At 48.7% G+C, this 9,106-nt stretch overlaps 1 long non-coding RNA gene across 2 annotated transcripts; it reads left to right on the top strand.

The window, feature by feature from the left end:
- On the top strand, positions 1-6,802 carry LOC119959408. 2 transcript variants are annotated; one of them, XR_005459198.1, is made up of 2 exons: positions 1-305; positions 5,835-6,802. It is a non-coding gene; the product is annotated as an uncharacterized LOC119959408 (long non-coding RNA). The 2 variants fall into 2 exon arrangements; XR_005459199.1 differs by lacking the exon at positions 1-305 and adding an exon at positions 1,933-3,033.
- The last annotated feature ends 2,304 nt before the right edge of the window (positions 6,803-9,106 follow it).

Raw genomic sequence — 9,106 nt, 5'->3', positions numbered from 1 at the left:
TCCTCCTCCGAGCGGTCACCACTCGAGCCCGAGTCCCCTGCCATATGGAGTGTGGTGGGCAGCACGGGCCCACCGGCTAACCCTTGGCCCAAGTCGCCCCCACCCCCAGGGTCGTCCTCAGGCGGGACACTCGCAGGCTCCCCCCCGCTGGGACTGTGGACGGTGGCGACCCCGCTCCCACACCCAGGGCCTCGGAGTGGTCCGAGGAGCGACCCGGAGGGTCTCCGGGATGAAAACCGGGCTCCCCAGCGACACCAACCAGGGTGTAGAGAGCGGGGAACCTTCCCCGTCCTCGACCCGAACAGGTAAGGATCGTGGTGGCTGCTGCCGGCCCCCGGCGATGGTGAAGTGGAGGAACCCGGGGAGTAAAACTGCTCCGGGTGCGCCGTCTCCGCTGGGCCCCGGCTCCCCCTGCTCGGGGGCCGACAGCAGCTCGACCGGCTCGGTGGTCTCAAAGGCCCCCCTGGCCTGGCTTTATATACTGTATTTTGGGCAGGGTGTCAGGGGGATGGGTATTAGTACGGGAGGCCCGCACTCCCCCTCCTCCTGCCCAGACAGGCGGCGCTTGTGGGGAGGGGACGGCTCAGGATCACCCTGCTGCACGGCCTCCATAACTGGGGAGGCCTCAGCAGCATCCTCCTCCTCCGCATCGCCCGGCCGCTGGGATGGCAAGGGGGGACTGACCCTCCCCTGCCTCGGTCTCACCACCCCCCTCTGGAGCCCGGTCGGTGGTCTCTCCGGGCCCCTCAGGTTGTTCCGGGGGGGGGGGGGGGGGAGTCCCGAGAGGAGGCTGCGGCCTCTGCGCGGGGACAGCGGGCGGGGTCGGGCCGAGGTCTTGGAGGCCCCGGTCCCCCTCCCTCGCCGCCGCGCGTTGTGTCTTTTTTTTTCTTGTGCTGAGGCTGGCCCAGCGGAGGTTCCCCCTCCCCACCCCCAGCAGCCGCGGTTCCCCCTCCCCACCCCCCAGCAGCCGCGGTTCCCCCTCCCCACCCCCAACAGCCGCGGTTCCCCCTCCCCACCCCCAGCAGCCGCGGTGTTGTCAGGGGCCGGCTGCTGGGTAAACGAGGACGTGATGGGGGAGAGAGGGGCGGGGGCGGCGCCAGCCCCGGCCGCCGCAGAGGTGATGTTGGTGGCGGCCGTCAGGGTACTGTCCAACAGCTGCAGGACCCCACAGTACAAAGCCTTTAGCCCAGATGGTTCCACTCCCACCTCAGGCAGAGGGGCGGGAGGTCAGAGGGCAGGGTCTGCAGTCCCAGGTGGTCCCACTCCCACCTCAGGCAGAGGGGCGGGAGGACAGAGGGCAGGGTCTGCAGTCCCAGGTGGTCCCACTCCCACCTCAGGCAGAGGGGTGGGAGGACAGAGGGCAGGGTCTGCAGTCCCAGGTGGTCCCACCTCAGGCAGAGGGGCGGGAGGTCAGAGGGCAGGGTCTCCTCCCCAGGTGGTCCCACTCCCACCTCAGACAGAGGGGTGGGAGGACAGATGGCAGCAGCCTTGGATGCTTCCACCAGGCAAACCACAAGCTGAGGCAGGTAGGATGGGGGAACTCCACTTCCTCACACCACCAACAACTTTCACACCACCAACAACTCTCGCTTCAAACTGAAGCTGGAGCTGGACCAGAGCTGCCGTCAATCACTCCCTGGGCATTGTGAGCTGGAGCATGCGCAGTACCGACGCTCGGCTCGGCCGGGAGGTTTCACTGAAACCCGGTGGAGGCTCCTAACACCAACAAGAAGTTTCCGGGCCCGGGTTTGCATCGAGCGGGGGGACAGCTGCGGCCTGCTCCCGGTGACAGGCCTGAGTTAACGGCCACCGTCTTTATAGAGGCTGCAAACCCGCAGGAGGCAAAACATCAGAGATAGAGTTTGTTGTGAAACCAACGGGATATTGTAAAACAGGAGGGTTACAGTCAACAACAACAACTTCTATTTATATAACACCTTTAACATCATAAATCATCCCAGTCAACTTCACAGGAACATTATAAACCAAAGTGAGACACCCAGACACAAAAGGAGATATTAGGGCAGGTGACCAAAAACGTGGTCAAAAGGTGAGTTTTACAGAGTATGAAAGGAGGTCAGTGAGGTGGAGACGGGGCGGTTTAGGGAGGGAATTCAGTGCTTGGGGCCGAGGGAACTTAAAACCTCGGCGGAGTAATTAGAATCGGGGGTGTGCAAGAGTCCAGGATCAGAGCTGTGCAGATATGTCAGAGGGTTGTGGGGCTGGAGGAGATGACAGACACAGGGAGAGACGAGGCCATGGAGGGATTTGAGAATTGACTGGGAGCGAATGCAAGTCTCAGAGCACAGGGATCATAGGGGAAAGGAACTTGCTGTGAATTAAGATATGGGTAGCAAACTTTTGGCTTGAAGTTTCCAGAGGTAGAAATGTGGGAGAGCAGCCAGGTGTGAAATGGAATTGTCGAATCGGGAGGTGACGATGGCATGACCAAGGTTTCAGCCCCAGGTGCACAGACACTGGAGAGAGGCCAGATACTGTAACGCAAGTGGAAACAGGCGGTCTTAGTGATAGTACAGTACAAACATGAGTCCAAAAATGTGCAAGTTCGGTGGATTGGCCATGCTAAATTGCCTTAAGTGTCCAAAAAGGTTAGGTGGGGTTACAGGGATAGCGTGGGAGTGTGGGCTTAGGTAGACTGCTCTTTCCAAGGGCCGGTGCAGAATCAATGGGCTGAATGGCCTCCTTCTGCACTGTAAGTTCTATGAGGTCAGAAGCTCATATTGGGATCAAATGTGAAACCAAGTTTACGAAGAGACTAGCGAAGTCTCAGCCTGTTGCCAGGGAGACGGATAGAGTCGGTATGTCAGGAATGGAGATTGGAGCAGGGACCGAACAGTGGATTCAGTCTTCTCCATATTTGATTGAAGTTATTCAGTCAGCAGGAAGATAACCAGAATGAGCCCTGAGTCTGATATCCGGTATAACTTAGTTCGAGAGGGAGAGGAAGAACAAAGGAAACCCTGGAAGATTTGGAGAAACAACCTTTGCGATTGCTCATCAAATCTCCACATGGTCAGTTCTGGACACAACGTTCACATCTGTTATTCTAATTGGTCAGTCAGGGTGATTCAGATTAACGTCTGTCACAAGTCATGAATCAAGTGACTTATAAAGCATATTCTTATGTCTAATTATATAACTTTGGTAAAAGGATACAGAAACAATGATCTAATACTTTATTTGGATTTCAGCCCAGGGAGGAGGGAGAGTGTGTGGAACAGGGATTCACAGCTTTGGGGACAGAAGAGAGAGAAAAAATGTTCCGCAGAAACTGGAACTAACTGTTCTGAATTTCTATCCTGCACTGACAGTGTGACCTTTGTAAACTCCTTTTACAGGGCATTAGGAGACGATTTTCAGACAGGAAACACAAACTAAATATCACATTAAGATCTGACAGTGTCACTCAATTGATCAGGACCTGAATATCCTCAGACTATAAACATGGAATGAAAAATGTTTGTTCTGTTTGTGGGAAAATATTTCAAACATCAGTGTGACTGGAAAAGTACCGAGACACACACACACCCTGAGTGAGTTCCAGTGAACTGACTGTGGAAAGAGCTTTAACCAGTTACAGCCTGAAAAACACACCATTCACTAGGGGGAGAAACCATACACGTGTTCTGTGTGAGGACCAAGCTTCACTTGATTGTCTCAAGAGGAAATGGACAAAGACACTGACTCCATGGAGATACCGTCAAAACCGTGGGGTATGATTTTCGCTTAGGGGGTTTCCAAAATGCGAGAGGTCCCGGATGAGCTCTGCAAAGCGCTTGACTGGGGAGGTGATGGTGTAGTGGTATTGTCACTGGATGAGTAATCCTGAGACCCAGCACAATTCTCTGAGAATGCAGGTTCAAACCCCACCACGGCAGATGCTTCAGCGTGGCTTGTATTTGAACTTGAATCCTATAAATCAGGGGCAACGCAGTAGCACAGTGGTTAACACAGTTGCTTCACAGCTCCAGGGTCCCAGGTTCGATTCCCGGCCTGGAACACTGTCTGTGCGGAGTCTGCACATTCTCATCGTGTCTGCGTGGGTTTAGTCCGGGTGCTCCGGTTTTCTCCCCCAGTCCAATGTGCAGGTTCAGTGGAGTGGCCATGCTATGTTGCTTTCAGTGTCCAAACGGGTGAAGTGGGGTTACTGGGTTATGGGGATAGGGTGGAGGTGTCGGCTTGAGGAGGGTGCTCTGTCCAAGGGCCGGTGCAGACTCGATGTGCCGAATGGCCTGTTCTGCACTGTAAATTATATAATTGTGGAAGTTGAATGATAAACAGTTTAGTGAGAATCGGGTCAAAGGAGCAAAGGGTATGTCTCACAGACAAGATGACCGCTGAGAGAGCATGATGGGAGACAGCAGGAAAAGAGGAGAAAGATGTGAGTTCAGAATTTGGACAAGAAAGGTCTTTGAGGCAGTTTCACTGAGTGTTTTAGTGGAAGAGAAGCTGTAAAAACAGCTGTTCGGATTGTTTCAGGGGCTGGTTTAGCACAGGGCTAAATCGCTGGTTTTAAAGCAGACCAGGGCAGGCCAGCAGCACGGTTCAATTCCCGCACCAGTCTCCCCGAACATGCACTGGTGTGTGGCGACTAGGGAGTTTTCACATTGGAAGCCTACTTGTGACAATAAGCGTTTTTCATTTAATTTTTAATTTTCAATGGGTGGGGTTTTCCAGCCCTTCCTGCTGGCTGGATCTTCCAGTCCCACAGATCTCTCAGTCTGCTGTCCGATTGATTGGTTGGCTCATTGGGTTCACTGTAGGCCTCTTGGTGTCTGAGGAAAACCCCCCGGTGCCTCATTCGCCTGATGAATTCCCTGGAGCGGAGAAACTACGACATCTTCTTTGCAGCCTTCAACACTTGCCAAGACCATCAACACTGCTTGCCTCCAAACAACCGCGCAACCTCAAACAGACCATTGATTACAGCAAACACCCCAGCATTCAGAACAGCGATCACAACACCACACAATCCTGCCATGGCAACCTCTGCAAGACGTGCCAGATCATCAACATGGGTACCACCATTACACGTGAGAACACGGCTGCAACAATGGACGAACGGACATTGCACAACAATTGCCAGGCAGGAATGCTCCCTTAGTCAGGGAACACTTCAGCAGTCAAGGACATTCAGCCTCTGATCTTCTGGTAAGCGTTCGGCCTTCAGGACGTGCGACAATACAGAATGGCCGAGCAGAAACTGATAGCCAAGTTCCGCACACATGAGAACGGCCTCAACTGGGACTCTGGATTCATGTTACATTACATGTGCTTGCGAAATACTGCCAACTGTCCTGGCTTGTAACAATTCACACATCTGTAACCTGTGATTATCCCTCTCTCCAGTTGCACCATATGGACCTGTAAAGACTTAATTACCTGCAGACTTGCATTCAAAGTACCATTTGGTATCATTGAATTTTTCTACATCTGTGCTTGTGAAAACCACATCTTCATTCACCTGAGGAAGGAGCTGCATTCCGAAAGCTAGTTATTCGAAACAAACCTGTTGGAATTTAACCTGGTGTTCTAAGACTTCTTACTGTCCCCACCCCTGTCCAACGCCGGCATCTCCACATCATAAATGAGAAGCAGGGAGGCATGAGCGGTCATCCTGGACCAGGGAGCAGGAGGGGAGAATGTAGTGAATTTATATCCTGGACTGTCGGTGATTAATTTTGGAAACTCCTTTTACAGGGGATTAGTAGGGGAGGATTTACACACAGCAAATTCAAACCAGGAGAAATGTTTATCTTTCCTGAATTTTATTTCTGGACTGACAGTGATGCCTTTGTAAACTTTTTTCACAGGGGCTGAGAAAGGGATTCGCAGACAGGAAACTGAGAAGCATTTAATGCTTCCGCCAGTTTTGAACCAGGCACCCTTTGCACATTAGGTGAATGTGATAACCTCCATGCTACAGAAACAGCTGGAAGCACAGTACCAACGGACCTGTGCAACGTTCAACTGCACAGTCTTGCCGCAGCTTTCAATGGTTCAGCTGGGAGGCCGGGTCACTTATTACATGAAGACAGCTGTTCCTTTAAAACAGATGTCTCAACTTGTAAGACCATAAGATATAGAACTTATATTGAACTTTAGCATTTGTTCAGTAAATATCTAATGGAATAATGCTCTCTGTTCAATCATTAATGCATCATTCTTATCTTCCTACGGAAAATTTCCACCAATGTTACTCAACATTTGTTTCGTTATTTAATGTTGAACATCAGCATATTTACTTGTTATATATGACATAATTTTGAATTGAATAGCTCTCGAGTCTTCACCCTGAATAACTCTGAAATATACACCATTGAATTGCAAACATGACTGTCCAAGAAAAGAAACCTTTTCACTGGGTAACAGAAATCCCATGAATCTTTGTTCAGTTTGACCAGACAGCTTTCAAACAAAGTCAAATATAGTTAAATGGAAGTGAATTGAGAATGATGTGTTGCTTATATTTGACCCCTCTGTGTTGTGGTGTGAAACATTCTGTAGTCTAAATACCGTTCATGTATAAGAAAGGAGGGGTGACAGCAAATCCGCACTGAGCCTGGATTTCCTCATCTCCCTGAGTGGCTTTTCCTGATTCTCCATCATTGAAGCCGAAACTTTCAAAAATGTGGTCAGTTCAATCTCTAACATTTCCTCTAGTTCAGTTACAGTATTGTTTGGGTCTGTCTATATGAGCTGTCGAGATATGTTTCGGATGGTGATTAAAATCTTAATCTATGTCTACAAAGCCATTAAATTCTTTTGTGAACTGAACAAACTGCCAAGATCCGCACTTTGTTTTTTCATGTATGGAACGACCTGTCTGGACTGTATGCAGAACAATACTTTTCACTGTACCTCGGTACACGTGACAATAAATCAAATCCAATCAAAGAGACAGTTTCTTACTAATCTTCAGATTGAACAATGAGCCGCCTTAAAAATTATTCATTCATGGGAGGTGGGTGTCACTGGCTGGACCAGCATTTACTGCTCATTCCAATTACCCTTGAACTGAGAGTCTTGTGAGGCTATTTCAGAGGGCACTTACAAATCAACCACAACATTGCTGTGGATCTGGAGTCACGTGTAGGCCAGGCCACGTAAGGAGAGCAGATTTCCAAAAGGACATTTGTGAACCAGACGTGTTTTCACAACAATCAAGAGTGTTATCTAGACTTCTAATAGGAGACTGTTATTCAATTTCAGCATCTGTCATAGGCAGATTGGATCCCAGATCCCCAGAGCATTAACCTGGGTCTCTGGATTACTCGCACAGTAACAATACCATTACTCCAATGCCCAGCCCACATATTCTTGGCAGAGTATGGTGTCTCGTGTTGTGTTCTGTGATCTTGTCTTGCAATGATTTTACAGAACTGCTGGTGAATTAGCCAGAACGATGATTTATTCATGTACACGTGGTAAGGTAATGATCAGAATGCTGTACAGATTAAGTTATCACAGTTACATTAGACTCTCTTGGAACTACCCTTATGTGCGACTGGCCTTTTGTGTGTGCCTAACAACCTTCTGCTGGTAGCCGGATGTCACCTGACTGATGCCTGACACCAACTACTGGTGGGAGGTCACACTGCTGAGTACATGTAATATTATATACAGGCTTATCACCACATCTCGTAACTTTCTGGAAACGTTTTGGTTGATCGTGTTATTTTTTAAAATAAAGATCTAGTCTTTGCAATATAATTAATTCACATCATTATCAATGTTCACTACTGAATAAACTTCAATTTAATTTTTTTTTTGCGATGAAATCAATACATAGTTATTATAAAAAAGATACAGAAGGCGCAGAAAGGCACATGTTAAAGGTATAAAAGGGCTTCCTTGACCTTATTACTAAGGCCAGTGAATACGCTTTGAAAATAACAATTTACGGGCAGCAAGGTGGTGCAATGGTTAGCACTGCGGCCTCACAGCACTGAGGCCCTTGGTTCGATCCCGACCCTGGGTCACTGCTGTGTGGAGTTTGCACATTCTTCCTGTGGTTTTGTTGGCCTCACCCCCACAACCCAAAGATGTGCAGGGTAGGTGGATTGGCCATGCTAAATTGTTCCTTAATTGGAAAAACTGAATTGGGTACTCTAAATTTTTTTTATAATGAAAATAAATTTTAAAACTAAATGTGTTTACACATGCGCATTTACAGCTTCCTACATGACAACAGTGAATACGTTTCAAAAGTACTCCATTGGCTTTAAAACAATTTAGGAGGTCCAGTGGGAGTGAGAGGTTTTATAGAAATGTACATTTATTTGAATTGTCCACAAACGAGGATATATTACACTTGGTGTCCTCACCAATTTATTGATAAAGGTTGAGTCTTACTTTTGTATAATAACCACGTCATTGACACCATTTTGAATACTCTGTGAAATTCCAGACACACCATATGCACAATTATTTGTTGTAAAACACAGCGAGTTGTTGTGATTTGGAATGCACTGTCCATAAATGGTGCTGGAATCTCATTGGACTGTAACTTCCAAAAGGGAATTTGGTACATTCTGAAAAAGAAAACAAAATAGTCAAACTCTGGGATTAAATGGGTCGCTATACAAAGAGCTGGCATGGGAAAAATGGGCCAAATAGACTCCTCTGTGCTCTAGCAGCCTTGTGTACATATAAAGCGAGTGGTAACGACCTGGAACCTACTGCCTATGAGGGTAGGAGATGCAGAGATGTCGGAAGGATTTCAATAGGAAATTGGGCAGGCACTGAGAGAGATAAACCCACAGGGATTCGGGGATAGAACGGGGCAATGGACAGACTGGCTTCCTCCACAGGGAGCTGACACGTTCCCAAAGGGCTGAATGGCTCCATTCCCCACCCTCCAGATGCTGTGATCTCAGGAGAGAAGTTCAGCTGCTCCAGTCACACTTTTCCACATTATATTCCATCTGCCACTTCTTTGCCCACTCTCCTAGCCTTGCTCAGCATTGCTTCTTTTTCCAATCACTTTAAATGAATGCCCTTGGTTTATAATCTTGCCCTAAATATGACTTGCTCGATCAAACGTCTATTGCCGATCCTTAGTTTTAATGTGGTCAAGTGCCTT

This window comes from Scyliorhinus canicula, unplaced genomic scaffold, assembly GCF_902713615.1.
Source record: "Scyliorhinus canicula unplaced genomic scaffold, sScyCan1.1, whole genome shotgun sequence".
Taxonomy (NCBI): domain Eukaryota; kingdom Metazoa; phylum Chordata; class Chondrichthyes; order Carcharhiniformes; family Scyliorhinidae; genus Scyliorhinus; species Scyliorhinus canicula.
The sequence above is the reverse complement of the archived record's forward strand: the minus strand, read 5'-3'. Positions and strand labels throughout refer to the sequence as shown.